Genomic DNA, 15,650 nt, shown 5'->3' on the forward strand with positions numbered 1-15,650 from the left:
GAGGCAGAGTCCCTCAACCACGGAAGGCAGATGGTAATAATGGCATAGAAAGAATATAGGCAATAAGAGCTATTGATTATTTTTAGTTGGGAAGGAATCAATCAGCTTCACAAAGGGAGGTGGTGTTTGGGCTTGATCTTAAAGTATTAGTAGTACTTGAGTAAGAGAGAGAGAGAGAGGAGGACCCATAAGTAAATGTAAGAATGGCCTCTGTAGCAATGTCAACATAACTGGGTAGTTTTCTGGCAGAGAGCTGAGCACCTTGTGGATAACCCACCCCTTCTAACTCTTAAGAAGTTCTTTCTTGGGGCGCCTGGGTGGCTTAGTCGGTTAAGCGTCCGACTTTCGCTTAGGTCATGATCTCACTGTTCGTGGGTTCGAGCCCCGCGTCGGGCTCTGTGCTGACTGCCAGCTCAGAGCCTGGAGCCTATTTCAGAGTCCGTGTCTCCCTCTCTCTCTGACCCTCCCCTGCTCACTCGCTCTCTCTCTCTCCTAGAAATAAATAAAAATTAAAAAAAAAAAAGAAGTTCTTTCTTAAGCTAAACGGAGGCCTACTTCTGTGTCTCTCATCCATCAGCCCTAAGTCTGTCTTCTAAGCCCCTCGAGAACAGGGCCACTGCCTCATCCCCACAGCAGACCTTTGCCATGGGGCAGGTCTCATATTTTCCATTTCTCTAAATCCGAACACCCCAATCCTTCTGGTCATCTCCCATAGGAGTTTGCTCCCTTGCTCTGGTCATTAACCTTGGGACCTGTCCCAATTTGCTAACATCCCTTAATGTTGGTTGCCCAGAACTGAGCATAACACTCCAGGGTGGTCTTCCCAGTTTGAATGGAAACCATCTACACCCACACAGCTTACAGTCTACATTATTTATTCCATTATCCTCATCAGCATAACTTATGAACCATGCTAGAAAACCTTTTCCCAGAAAGATAAAATTTGCAATAACGTTATTGTTTATTTCAAGAACTTCCTGAAAGACTCGTAGATTCTTCAACAGAAAGCATCAAGTGACAGTTTGCACCCAAATATTCTGAGCCCTTTGCCTCAAGTCCTTGCCTTGCTGTGTCCACCAGTCCTAACCTATTATGTCATGAGCCTCATCCAACCTGGACCAAGTACTGCATTTTCCTCCAGTTGAAAGACTCATCCTAAACCAGACTTCAAAATTCCAGTCCAACTTTGTTGGACCTCCCTCCTGGACACTCCTAAGACTCTGTTGAAGTAGAACTCTCCCTACTATAGTAAGAATAAATTCAGTTTTTTCTTATCAAAGTGTTGCTTTGGTGATACCTTGGGAAGCCAGCATTGGACACTAGCGAACAATAGAAAAAGAAGTACCTTCATCACCCTTACCCACTTGTTGAGGGCATCGTTTTCCAGCCCACTAACCTCCTAGATGCTCTCACCATAGACTGTGAGGAGACTATTCCTCTCAGGATTTTCAGAGGTCTCCAGTGGCCATTTCTTTCCATGTTCTCCCATATTTTGCAACTTGAGCTTTTTCCCTGTGGAGTTTGAGAAGGAAGAAACTTTAAATTGCTTGACCTGCTCCATCAGTCACCCATCACCATTACCCATCTTGTTTTACTCAATTGCCCCTCTACCAATATATAGATAAATTCATCTAGAAATATCAACAGATACAGAGGGTGACAGTGCTCCTTTTTCCCAATGGCCTCCCTTACTCTGTTTATGTTCTCTCGGCATTTCTCATTCAACACTGATTGATTCCAAAATGGTCACACTCGGTTTTTTAACACACTTTTAATTGCTTTTTCTTTTTTCTTGGGGAAATTTCAGGCCACACTTTCTGTTGCAGTCCATGTTCTATTGGATTAGCTTTGGGACAATTAGTTTTATAAATGAATGTGTCTAGGAAATGGATTCCAAAGTCCTCCTGTCTGGGTGTGTGACCTTGAGCTGGATAACTTTGTGCAAGTCCCTCCCCTTTGCCAGCTCGGTTTCCTCCTGTGTCAAGGAGGGCCTGGATGGATGGTCTCTGAGGGCCCCATAGTCCCTTGAGGTCATACAGTTCTCTGATTCTACGCCTAAAGGAGAAGGCATTTAGTGGAAAATTTTTTGCTGTTATTTTAAATTATAAAAACAAAACATATTTGTAGCACAAAACCTAAAATGTGAGTTTTTCTTGCTTTTCCCACCACTCCTCCTGGAGAGGGCATTTTGGGGTCAGTCAATGCATGCTTTTTGATGATATTGACCCCAGTGATTCCCAATTCACTGGGACAACTAAGGGCTATTCTGAGAAGGAACTGTGTGTGTTCTTACACTTTCTCTTTTCCCTGGAGGAAAATTTCAGAATTTTTCATGTTGTTTAAGAATTGCACAGTTCAGCTGCCTGTGACCTCACCTATATCTTTGTCAGAAAATAGAACACAGAATCCTGGCCTTAATCCAAGACTCAGATTTGCAGGGACCAGGACTTTGGGAGAGCCAGTGACCAGGGCTCCGACTGTCTCACACCAGCCATGGCTGGATATGCATGTAGAGACTAGAGCCTAGGGCAATAATATTGACCTCAGCACTCCAGTTTTCTCACAAACACGAACATCATCTTCTGTGTGTCTAAAGATTTAATCAGTTGGAGTTGGACTCTGTAGCAGGGAACTGAGATAATACAAATTGTTGGAAAATAACATAGAGGTGCGTTTTTACTATCTTCCATCCTGGGGAAGTGGCCCGTTAGGGAGAAAAGGATTGAGGGTACTAACTGCTAAAGTTCTCAGCCATGTGCTTGCCTCCTTCACATGGACTCCAGGCCTGCCTCAAGGAGGGTCAGATCTGAGGGAGGAGGAGGAGTGAAGAGAATCAGCGTGGCCTCAGGAGGATGATCTCAACACTGCCCTGTGGGTGTGGGTGAAAGGTGTGGTTCAGTGTTCAAGAAGGGGCAGGTGCTGGGAGAGACATGCAAGGGAGGGGACAAATCATGCTGTTCAGAAGGCAGAGTGGGAGCAGGAGAAGGGCTGGCCACAAGACACTCTGGGGAGTTAAACAGGGAAGTTCAATGAGGAACAGTTGGCTGAAACTGGCCCATAATAGCAAACAAACCACACCACACCAACAGTCCTAGGCCTCAGTCCTCAAGGGGCCTGGAGAAGCTCATTGGGGGTTAAAGAAGCAGAAGGCAAAATAAAGCCCAAGATGTTAAGATACTTGCCATAATACTGCTAGCTTGTTCATTCATCCATTCACTCAATAAATGTTTATTGAGCCTTTGTATGTGCTAGGCCCAGGGATGATAAATAAGAAAGACATGGTTCTTGTTCTTATGAAGGCTTCAGTTTAGTGAGGGAGACAGACATTAACTTAATTTCAAGGTGAATGTCCAGGCCGACAGGTAGGAATAAAGGACTGGGGGGTCTGGGTGTGGACAGGTAGGGAATGACCAGCATTGCAAACTAGAGAGCAGAGGGAGCAGGTGCTGATCAAGAAGTAAACCATGGGTGATAGGGTTGAGGAAGGTCACTGGCATAATCCTGAGGAGAGATGATGGCCCTAGGGTGAGGGCTGTGGTTTCTAGAATAGTCTAGTAGGTACATCTAGCAGAGTTGATGTTAGATTGGATATGTTGGGGATGGAGAGGGGGGAGTCATGGATGACCTTGGGATTGGTTAAAGTTGAGGCAGAAGTGGGGAGCAGTGGCAGAGAGATGTCTCACATGGTCTCAGCAACTCTAAGCCACAGTCATGTAACCTCTGATGCAGAATGAAAGTGCTTCCTCCTTACAAAGCCACGAGGAGGGGGTAAGTAGTCTCTCTGCTCTCCTCAGTGATTAATTCATTCTCAACGTTGCTTTCTCAACAATGAGTGGAATTGGAATTTGGAAAGGAAGACTTAGGAGCACTTCCTTAAAAGGAAGGTGGGTGAAGTTGATGGGAGTCAGGGTTCCAAGGGTTATAAAGAGCAAGATAGTGCAAGGAATTTTAGCCATCATATGGGAATATCCATTCTTTCCATCATCTTACCTGGCAATGGATAAGTGCTCAGTTTCTACATCCTTCGGGTATCTCACAGGATTGTGGAGAGAAAAAAATTAGACAAGGCATGTCATAAAGCACCACCCTAAAGGACAGCCAGTACTTGATAAACATTAGCTTCCATCCTTTACCATTGGCCTCAACAGCCCCTGTGGAATGGAGGATATTATGGACTGCCCTGGCTTACCATGGGGATTGAGTAAACCATGTTGAAGCCCAGGGCAACCTGCACAGTATTACACAAATAGAGATGTAATTACCTAAGAGATGATGATGATTCATGATAACAATTATAATGAAATGTGACCTGGGGGGTCATTAAGCTTGTAAATAGCAGAGATATCCAAAAGGCCTGTGTCTACTATCTTCCATATGCAACAGATATGGGGGAGGGGGGGGGAAGACAGCAGAGCTGGCCAGGAAGAGCTTGGGATGTGGTGAGAGGGACTTGGAATTGAATCTTGATTCTGCCACTATAAGCTATATGACCTTATGAAATCAAGGCACCTCTCCGAATCTTGTCCTTTTATGTGCACAATATGGATAATGCTGCCTAGCTCAGAGGGTTGTCACCGGCAAGCAGGCTAACTTACCGAGCTCCAGGCACACACCAGCCAGAAGACCACGGTGTCAGCTGCGGGTAGAGGAGTAACCCTGCCTCACATTCCTCATCTGTGAAATGTGGATGTTAATAGTTCTACATCCTTGGGTTTGATGATGAAATCATATAGTGTGAGGAGAGTACATCAAATAATACCCACCCCTGTAGTGTTAATTATAACCAAAATAGATGCTTACTTACTCCAGGCTTCCTCTGACTGTTGCCTGTAGCACTTGCCTGTGGGAAGGAGACTCCATTAGCACGGGAAGGTCCCGATTTCCAGAGTTTTGTGCTATCTCACATCCCTGTAGGGAGCAACCCGGAAGCTGTTTGGGAGGTATGGCTGAACTCAGAATCTTTTGTTAACCTTGGCAGAGCCTGCGATTCTTTTGTAATTTTAAGGCCTATCATTCTCCTGTAGGTGGCAGGGATAGTGCCTATATTAGTCAGGGTTCTCCAGAGAAAGAGAGGTAATAGTAGATAGATAGATGATAGATAGATAGATAGATAGATAGATAGATAGATGATAGATTTAGATACATAGAGATAGGTAGGTAGGTAGGTAGATAGATGAGAATAGATAGATAGAGAGATGAGAGAGATTTTAAGGAATTAGCTCATATGATTTTGGAGGTTTTGTAAATCTAAAATCTGCATGGTAAGCCATCAGTCTGAAGACCCAGGGAAAAGTTGCCATTCAAGTCCAAAGGCAGTCTGCTGGAAGAATTCCCTCTTACTCAGGAGAAGCCAGTCTTCCTTTTAGTCAGATCTTCCTTCAACTGATGGGATGAGGCCCACCCACATTGTGTAGGGCAATATGCTTTACTCAAAGTCCACTGACTTAAATGTTCATCTCATTCAATAAATACCTTCACAGAAAACATCCAGAATAATATTTGACTAAATATCTGGGCATTATGGCCCAGCCAATTTAAAAGGTACATAATATTAACTATCACAGCTACTTTCTTCTACTTTTCTTCTTTATTAAATCTTCTGGATTCAAACTAAGGCTTGGAAAGAAATAGAAACATCTTTAACTTCCCGTGGGCCTGAAACAGACCCTTGGACCTCATAAGGCTCACATATCTCCCTTAAGATAACTTAGTATTGGTCTAGAAATCAGTGATTCCAACTCCAGCTGGAGATGGAGAAACAGACCCAGGGAAGGGGAATAATTTACCCAGGTCACACAGCAAAGCGAACCCTACAGCCTTAGGCTCCCAACCATCTCCATGTTCCCAGAGTGCGTATTAACTCCACTCTGCTATCCCCCAAAGGCTAAAGAGAGACTCTTTGAATGTATACAGAGGCCTCTATCTGCTCACAGACAGATCTGAAAGATCACCTGTTTCTAAAGGGAAACTCCCAGCCTTTTATTTACAGCACACTCCACTTCCCCCCCAAATTTGTTGTCTTCAGCTGAGCTGAACTGAATTGAGAAGATCGATGACCTTAATTTGTACTGAGAGGTTAGTGATTTTCTCCCTTGAGATATGACAAGGCTCCCTGAAGCTTGTGATCAGATACACTTTTATATCTTCTGCAGAAGTTTTCCTCCACAGAAGAATCACAGAATCTTGGAACAGGAAGGAGCTTCTAGAAGACTTTTATCCTGTTCCTTCAATTTGCAGATGAAGAAACAAAGACCGAGGGAAGTCATGTGCCCCAGACAGTAGGAGACACTAACCAGGTGCTCTAGCAGTGTCCTCTTCCTTTATCTGGACCTTGGTCCTAGGAAGGAAGAGCCTAGGGTTGGCTCAGGTAGAGGAGATGTGGAGAGGAAGGCTCCAAGAAAACCACTCCTATGGTACAGGTGAGATGTGATGGGGTCTGGGGATGGCTGCAAGGTGGATGGGGAAGATGAAGGCTAAACATTGTATGTAAAGACAATTCCAAGAGAGAACTGATGTGATGTAGTGACTGGTTAGATGGGAGTCAGGGGAAGAACAGACTTCAGAGTTCCTGACTTGGTTGCTGGGTAAATAGACATTTACCCTGGGTGAATAACCAGGACCAGGAATGGGTAGGAGGAGGGAGATTTAGAAGGAGAAGCAATGAGCTTTGTACACATGAGGGGAGGTATTTGTGGGATGCCCAGAGAAGACTATTCTGGTAGGCAGTGGGATGTATGGACCTGAAGCTCAAAGCACAGGACTGAACATGAGATGTGGGATTCTACCAACATGTTCTGGAAGCTGAACCCATGGGAGGGAGGATCTGGCAGGGAGAGCCCCTGGCCAGGCAAAAGTAGACCCAGAGCATCTCTTAGCTCTGTGTTTGTTCCACAAAGTTACATTTTCACAGGAGAATGATAAAGCTTTACAGAAACCTCCCTTAGGAGGGTTTCTGTCCCACATTTTCACAGTCTACACCTCCTTTGACCAGTATCTCATATGTTTGTTGATATGATACTGTCCCTCCTGCCCCAAAGAAGGCAACACCCAAATTTTCAGGAGAAGCTATACTGTTTGCTGCTTTCTATCTTTATAAAGAGTTTCCTTGGAGTTGGGAAAGCTTGGGAGAGGAGGGTACATATGTGACTGTCATCTCAGTCTCTCCACCGCCCAAGGTACTCTTGGCTGGGTAGAGCATCTGTTGAGTTCTCTGACCCCTCCCAACTCAGGCAGCTCCAAAGCCACACAGAAGGGACAGAGGTAGCCACTGGGAGGTTAAGTGGCTTTCTCTGGTACCCTAAGTGCAGTGTTAAGAACCAATGTCAGTAATTTGTCACCTTGAGCTCTCTCCAGCTGCTTGGTAATTCATGTTAAATCCTAAATGAATATGCGTGCTGCTTCCTGGCAGGTTTCAAAAAAATAGAGGTCAAGAGAAAATGGAAGCATTTCTGGGATTTCTAGATCAGGTGGCTTAACGTGGTTTTTTTTAAAATTATTTTTAAATAACTCACTGTAGAGTTAGCAGAAATTCCATTCAGAGGGACCCTGGCATAGCAGCATGAGTTGACAACTCTTCTTCTAAATTATGCATTATTTATTCAGTGCCAACTATAAACCCAACAGGTGACAGGGTAAATTAAACTTCCTGGCACACACACGCAGAGTTCAGAAACAATGGACTGACAGCAGCCTAGTCTTGAGGTGACCCCTCTTAGGAGGAGGACTAAGAATGTTGGTGGTGAGGATTTTTCCTTGCTCTAAATGGGGGAGAGGAACTTGGGTGCACCTCTGGGTCTCCAGCCCTGTGCTACGAGCTGTCCATATGTGATGGGGTTTGTTCTCCACCACAGTCTGTGAGGTATGTATCATTATCTCCACTTTACACGTAAGCAAAGGTAAAAGCTTTTAGGGTGATAGTAACTCACCTAAAGCCTCAAACCCAAGTCTCCAATTCAAAACCCAGAGCTCTTTTAATTATGCATTAGAAGAAGCTGGCAGCCGTTGTGGTAGCTAGCCTCCAAGATGGCCCCAGTTAACTACTCTCAGTGTTGACACCTATGTGTAGGCGCCTTCATGCTGAATCAAAGTTGGCCCTGTGTAACCAACTGAATGTGGCAGAAGTGACGCTGTGAGACTTCTGAGGCTTGTTCTCTTAGAATGTTTGTTCTGGAAGTAGTCAAGGGGTTCAGAGCAAGCACTCCTCAAATGTGCCACTTTGGCATGTGAACTATTTTGAGCTGAAGGTAACTGACACCCTGCAAGTTGAGAGATTTTGCCCCTCCCTTAGCTACCTAGAAGAATCTAAACTGGGAGGTCTTTCCCAAAAGAATTATTACCATAGATAAATTTTATCTGAACGACCCACCTATATGGCAGGGCAAACATCTAATTACCAAACATCTGCTCTTCTTTTTGCCCCATGAATTTGAAGCCCCAGGTCCCTATCTTATTCCTTATCTCAGGATAGCACATATGCCTCATTTTACTTTTCTGTCTTTGAATCTCTCATGTATGTGGGGTTCCTATATATGTGAAATTAAATTTTATTTTCTCACTTAATCTGTCTCATGTCAATGTAATTCTTAGACCAGAAGGAGGAATATTTGAAGGGTATAGACAATTTTTTCCTCCCCAACAGTAGCCAGATGCCATGTAAGAAGTCTGACTTCTCTGAGACCACCATACTGGAAGGAGGCCCCAGCTAACCAAATAAAGAGGCTACATGGATAGAGACCTCAGCCAGCTCCCAGGTATTCAAACTATCCCCCTGAGGCACAATATATGTGAGTTAATAAGGCGTTTTGAATGTTCCTAGACAGCCAAATCTTCAGATGACTCCAGCCCCTCAGCTGCAATCTGACTACAACTATGTGAGGAACCTCAGGTAAGAACTGTTCAGCTGAGCTCAGTCAACCTCAGAATCATGGGAAAGAATAATACATTTTTGTTTTAACTGAGCAAGGTTTGGAGTTGTTTGTTGCACAGTGATAACTGAAGCAATTAGGTTTCAGATCTATTTTTGCTACAACAGTCATTATGACCATTTTTATTAACCACTTAACTATACGTCAGACACTGTACTAAGTATTCTGTTTATTATTCCATTTGGTTTTTATAAGAACCCTATGGGACAGCATGTATTATTATTTGCTATGCTTTACATATGAGAAAGGTTCAGAGATGTTAGGTAATAAGCCCAAGCTCACACAGCTAGTAAGTGGAAAACACAGATCCAAACCCCCACAATCCAACTCTAGACCTCATGCTTTGCTCTGTTACTATATACAAGTAAATCAGGGAACTGATACCTGATGGATGGGTTAGGATTTGGGGGATTTCCTTTGGAAAGCCTTAGTTAGCCTTGAGAGCTTGTTCTAGGAGTTTTAGAGGAGCCACCTGGGTTTGGGCTGAGTCTTCTGGGGACAAGCAGCCAGGGCTGTGTGAATTCATTCGCAAAGAGAAACAAATGGTTCTGACCTTTTCTTTTTAAAATGTTTTTCAAGGGAAGTCAGTGCTGCCAGCAGGGTCTAGATTGATGGCATTGGATACTGAGAAGTAGAGCCTCCGCCCTGTGTCGCGTCACTTGGTACCTTGGGTCAGATCAGCCAGAGACACAGCAGGGCTTGGAAATGTCACATCGATTGCCTATTCAGAACACAGTCTCCCTCCCTTTCCTCCTCACCTTCTTGCTTTGCTCATCTGTGGGAAATTAAGGGCTGCTTTAGATGTCCTGGGCTCAGAAGAAAAGAGACAGAAAAAGGGGGAATCCATTCACATAAAATTAGAGGGCAAAATGAAGACAGGAAATAAAGGATGGAGGTATTGAGGTCTCTAGGTGAAGACATATGAGCCAACACTACTGGATCCTCCAGGCGGGGCCAAGTGTGGGCAGTAGGTCAAAGCCATATGGTCCCATGCACCCCTGTGACATGTCCTTCCACAGGAGCTGGGTACAAGGGACTGTGGCTCAGATCGCTGTGGCACCTCTTGTTCTGGGCCTATGTGTTGAAAAGTGCTCTCCAGTGTGTGCCTCTGTTTCTCTTCTCTCTCTTTCCTCCAGCCAGGCCTGTCCGTGGTGCCTGCCCTCTGTCTACACAGCCCTCTCTGCAGAGTCATCCTGACACAGGCACTGGGTGGGGCTCAGAAATGGCACTGGTGCATGCTGAGAGACACAACATCTCCTCTGCTCCCAGGAACAAATGTGAGCCTGGTGGGAATGTCCTCCACATTCCAGGCTCCGGAGACATGCCCTTCTGCTCCCCTGCCTCTCCATCTCCAGCGGGTTCTGCCCTGCTCACCTGAAATCCTCCACCTGCATGGCTTTCAGCATGACTGGGGAAGTCTCTTCTCCCCACCCACTGTCGTTATCTTCCCCAATCATCAGGAGCATGCTTTTACCATTTTCCCCATATCCACATGCCATATGTACTGTTAGCTATTTACTAACTTTTTTTTTAAATTGACTTTTCCTTTATACATAAATTAATTTACTTTAAAGGTGAAAACATAGGATAAAAAACAGAATTACTCACCATAAACAAGAGATATCAAACAAACGAATGCAATAAAAAAAAGTGTCACTAAATTTTAGTTAAATATTGTCATCTGCCAAGCTCTAGGCTTGAGACTTGTCCTGTGTTTATTAAAAGGAATATTGCCATCTGTTAAAAATGCACCAGTGGAGGGCACCTTGGGTGGCTCAGTCAGTTAAGCATCTGACTTCGACTCAGGTCATGGCCTCATGGTTCATAGGTTCAAGCCCCGCATCAGGCTCTGTGCTGATAGCTCAGAGTCTGAAGTCTGTTTTGAATTCTGTGCCTCCCTTGCTCTCTGCCCCTCCCTCACTCATGCTCTGTCTCTCTCACAATCTCTCTCTCTCTCTCAAAAATAAATAAACCTTTTTTAATAAAAGCACCAATAGAGGTTCTCTTTTCAATGGAAATTTAAAAAAAGAAAGCAAAGAGAATGAAAAAGGGCAAAATCTTCTTGCTCTGCAATTTAATGCTGTTCAGTGTTGTGTTTGTATCCAGTCAAAGCCATTTCTCCTTCCACCCGTGGCTCATATTTCATGCTGTGATAGTCACTGTACCAACCAATTCTGATATGTCTTTAAAGACAAGCTCAAAGCTTCTCTGCCTCGCAAAGCCTTCCCTTAACACTCCTGCCTCTATCTTCCCCTTCTTTCTTTATTTATAGTAACAGATACCATCTTATAGTGAGTAGGTGCCATTTACTATGACATTTATTTTTTACCTTCTCTTCTGGGGCTCTGTGTCCTATTTTTTTCAAGGTCTTATGCTCCTAGAAGGCAGTAACTGTAAACTCCTTTTTCGGTGTGTAATGGTGAAGGGGAGTGGTGGGGATCTCACACAGTACCTTTCACGCTGCTGAGCACAGAGGTGATGCTTGATTTACCCTGATAAATCAAATGTAAATCCTTATTACTGCTACTTATAATTGTGTTGCTCTTAAGTTGATTTTATGCCACCATATCATATAATATGTATAAAAATAACAAAAGAATGTCCCAATTCAGCATGTTTATTTCATGCGGTGTGCAATACGGCACAATTCTGGCATAACAAAAAGCATTGGCAAAATCACCTCCATTTTGTATAAAGGCTGTGTTGTCCAGAGTTACAGTTAGAGGGGAAAGCATTTGAGATCTGTAACTGAATAAATTTCTCCCTCACTCTCTTACTTAACCATTCAACACATCTTGACAGAGCACCTACCACATAACAAACACTAGTAAACGCTAGAGGAATAAAGATGAGGAACAAGTTGTTTCTGATTTGGAGAAGCTCGTAATGTAGAAAGACAGATGCATGAAAACCAATCATTACAGCTCAATGGAAACGTAATAATGCAGGTACGCACAGAGCGCTCTGGGAGCCAGGACAAAGACTTTGGTTCTGACTAGGAATGCTGGAAGAAGTTACACAAAAGAGGTGACCTTTGAATTAAGCCTCAAAAATAGCCAGACTTGCCAGAGAAAAGGGCAGCCCAGGCTAGGATACAAAGGCGTGGGGGCTTGCATCTGGGTGTTTCAAAAGTGGTCAGCGACTACAGATGGTTATTGTATACAATATCTGGAGAGACGGACAGAAGATAGAGCTGGAATGAGAGGAAGAGGCCAAACTCGGACGGGCTTTATGTGCCTGGCAGTGGGGAGTTGTTGAAGGTCTTCAGACAGGAGTACATAACAGAGATGGCTATTCGCCCACTGCAATGCTTGTTATTTCCTTCCCTCTTTTTTACAGAATCCTGCTGTCTAGCTGGAACTATTAATTTCCCAGACCAAAGACTGTATTCCTGAGCTCCCCGTGCAGTTAGAGGAATAAGTTTTGACAAAGAGGTATAAGCAGAGCGTTGTGCAGAACTTACAGGACGGCTATGTAAAGGGAAGTGATTAGCTAGATGAGCCCTGATTTTCCCTTCTTGCAGTTTACAACTTGGAGTTGATAGTTGGATTGGAGTTGATAGTTGGAGTTCCAGCACCCTTTGGACTGCAAAGTCACCTTGACAATGAAAGCCAGAACTGAAAATGACAGCGTAGAAAGAGAAGCCACCAACCCCATGTGTCATCTTTTCTTTTATAGAAATGAAGCTTTTATATTATTTAAATAAATGTTATTTGGGGAGTTTTAGAATATCTAGCCAAATCTAACCTTAATGAATACAGGGAGTCATGTTGAAAGATTTAAATACCATGTCTGATTTAAAGACCATGTCTGAGGGGTGCCTGGGTAGTTCAGTTGGTTGAGCATCTCTCCTTCAATTTCTTTTCTTTTTCTTTTAATTTTTTAAGTGTTTATTTATTTTTGACACAGAGAGAGGGACACACAGAGCATGAACTGGGGAGGGACAGAGAGAGGGATCACACAGAGGATCCAGGCTCTGAGCTGTCAGCACAGGGTCAGACAGAGGGCTCCAACTCACAAACCATGAAATCATGACCTGAGCTGAAGTCAGATCACTCAACAGATTGAGCCACCCAGGTGCCCGTCACCCTCAATTTCAACTCAGGTCATGATCCCAGGGTCATGGCATCAAGCCTTGTGTCGGGCTCCTTGCTGAGCATGGAGCCTGCTTAAGGTTTTCTCTCTCTTTTCCTCTGCTCCTCTCCCTTGCTTGTGCTCTCTCTCTCTCTCTCTTTCTCAAATAAAAAAAAAAAAAACCATGTTTGATAACTCCACTATCTGGATATGCTTTGGATCTGCTTGTGTCTTTTTATTTTTTCTCTTGGTTTTCAGTCATTTGATCCTGCCTCCTGGTATCCCTGGCAATTTTTTATTGAAAGTCAGACATTGTACACAGCTACACTGTCTAAAAGAATATCTACTAGCCACATGTAGGTATTTAAATTAAAATAAAACTAAATAAAAAATTCAGTTCCTCAGTTGCACTGACCACATTTTACATGCTGAATAGCCAAATGTGGCTAGCAGCTACTGTATTGGCCACTGCATATTATAGAATATTTCCATCATTGCAGAAAATAGACGTTGTGGATATAGAGATTTTTCAATGCTCTGGAGGATATTATTTTCCTCTAGAGAGGGAACTTTCATTTCTTTTTTTTTTTTAGTACTTTTTGTACATTTATTTATTTTTGAGAGACAGACAGAAAGTGCTAGTGGGTTAAGGGGCAGGGAGAGAAGGAGACACAGAATCCGAAGCAGGCTCCAGCCTCTGAGCTGTCATCACAGAGCTGGATGCGGAGCTTGAGCCCACAAACTGTGAGATCATGACCTGAGCTGATGTCAGCCGCTAACCAACTGAGCCACCCAAGCGCCCTGAGAACTTCCATTTCTGATCAGCAATTAGGTGAGGAACTGCTTTGGTTTGATAGATTCTCTGCTCCAACTTTGGTCTTTCGGGCCCCACAAGATTGTTGAATCCTCTGCTCAGCTTCTCAAACTCCAAACTGCTGCTTACACATAGGCAGATGCCTCAAGAAAGGCTCTGTGCCGAGTTTACCCCTTTGCTCTTCTGTTCTTTCCAGAACTTTATCCCTTCACATTTTTGGCCTTGATAGCTCTCCAATAACTTCAAATGGATTTTTTAAACCATATATATTATACAAATATCCAGTTATTTCTGGTAGGAAGATTGGTCTGATACAAGCTAATCTGCCACAGCTGGGGGCAGAAGTCACATCTCTGTTTTAGGCACAGGGCCCGGGGGCAGTGCACAGTAAGCCTGGTAGGCAACGAAGGCTTGAACTAAGGAATCAGAGAGGAAAGGGACAGATTTGAGAAATCTGGGCAATTTTGGAAAGTAAGTTAGCTGGAATCAGTCTTGGATTAGATGTGGGGTAGGAGAGAGAGAGATTGACTTCAAGATTGACTTCAGGTCATGGCCCTCAGACATCTCAAGCATCTCAAGGTTGGATGCATCCTTCTAAGGTAACTTAAAGGGGTAGGGCAGGGGGCAGGGAGAAAACCCTTCTGGTGACTTTGAAGGTGGACACATGAAATGTGCTGCGTTCAGCGCCCTGTGCAGTGAACCGGAAGGAGGTGCCACCTGTTATGTCTGGTGGTAGCAGCACCTTCCCCGGGCTACTTGCGTAGCAGGATTTTCAGGTGATTCTGGCTGCTTTGCTTCCCCCTCCAGCACTTCCCCTTCCCCTTTTTCTCCTCTTCTCTCTCTTCCCCGTCTTCCTCTTCTTCTTCCTCCCCCTCCTCCCCCTCCTTCTCTTCTAGTTGCTTCTTCTCCTTCACCTTCTTCCTCCCCACTCCGTGTTTTTCTTGCTTCTCCACACTTCAAGGCAATTCTGATACACTTTGAATGAACTCACTTTCTGTTTCTGAAGTCCATTTCTGTTGCTTACAGCCCAGAACTCTGATGGATAAAGAATTGTACTCTCATAATATGCAATGTGTACTTTAGAGACTGTTTTATCCCCATGGATTAAATTTCATAATACAGTTTATAAGCACACTTGTCCTGTTTTATATATATATAGATAAGAAAAGACCAAAGTACAGAGATGAAGGATGAAGCAGAATGGCCATTTCAAGCAGTGGTAAGTGGTGTAATAAATATCTATTGCTTAGTTGAAGCCGTGAAAATGGCTGATATTTCCCGGACATTGGGTAGCATTAGAAAGAAATAGAGTTTGTGAGTTTTTATTTAGTTTACCCTCTTCATCAATCAAGGTGAGATTTTCCCTTCTGGGGATGCTGAGCTAATTCCAGAGACTCAGGATATATGACTTCCTCCTAGCACATTGCTGTGCTGGTCAAGCAAAGGCCAGCCCAGCATTTACCCCTCAGCCTGGCCTGCATGAAACTTTCTCCTCCTGGGCATGACTGGTCTGACCTGAGGGCTACACTCTGCTCCCTGGAGGGTCTAAAGGCTGCCTGGAGAATAGACCATTCAGTTTCCCTGGAGGCAGGTCCCTAAGCTGGACACCCAGTGGGCAGAGGGCAGATTTAGGGGGTTTCGTGGGCTTGGGTTACCCTTTTAGAACTAATGTTGTGGCTGGACTGGCTCTTGTCATTTTATGCTCCTGTTATTATTATTATTGCAAGACACTCTCAGCAGTAACTGTCAGGAAAGTTTGCAAGAGACAAGGTTTATTGCTCACAAATTCTGGAGGGTACACAGCATGGGGCCACATAGCAAGGTCAAAGGTAGATAGG

This window comes from Crocuta crocuta, unplaced genomic scaffold, assembly GCF_008692635.1.
Source record: "Crocuta crocuta isolate KB4526 unplaced genomic scaffold, BGI_CrCroc_1.0 scaffold70, whole genome shotgun sequence".
NCBI lineage: Eukaryota > Metazoa > Chordata > Mammalia > Carnivora > Hyaenidae > Crocuta > Crocuta crocuta.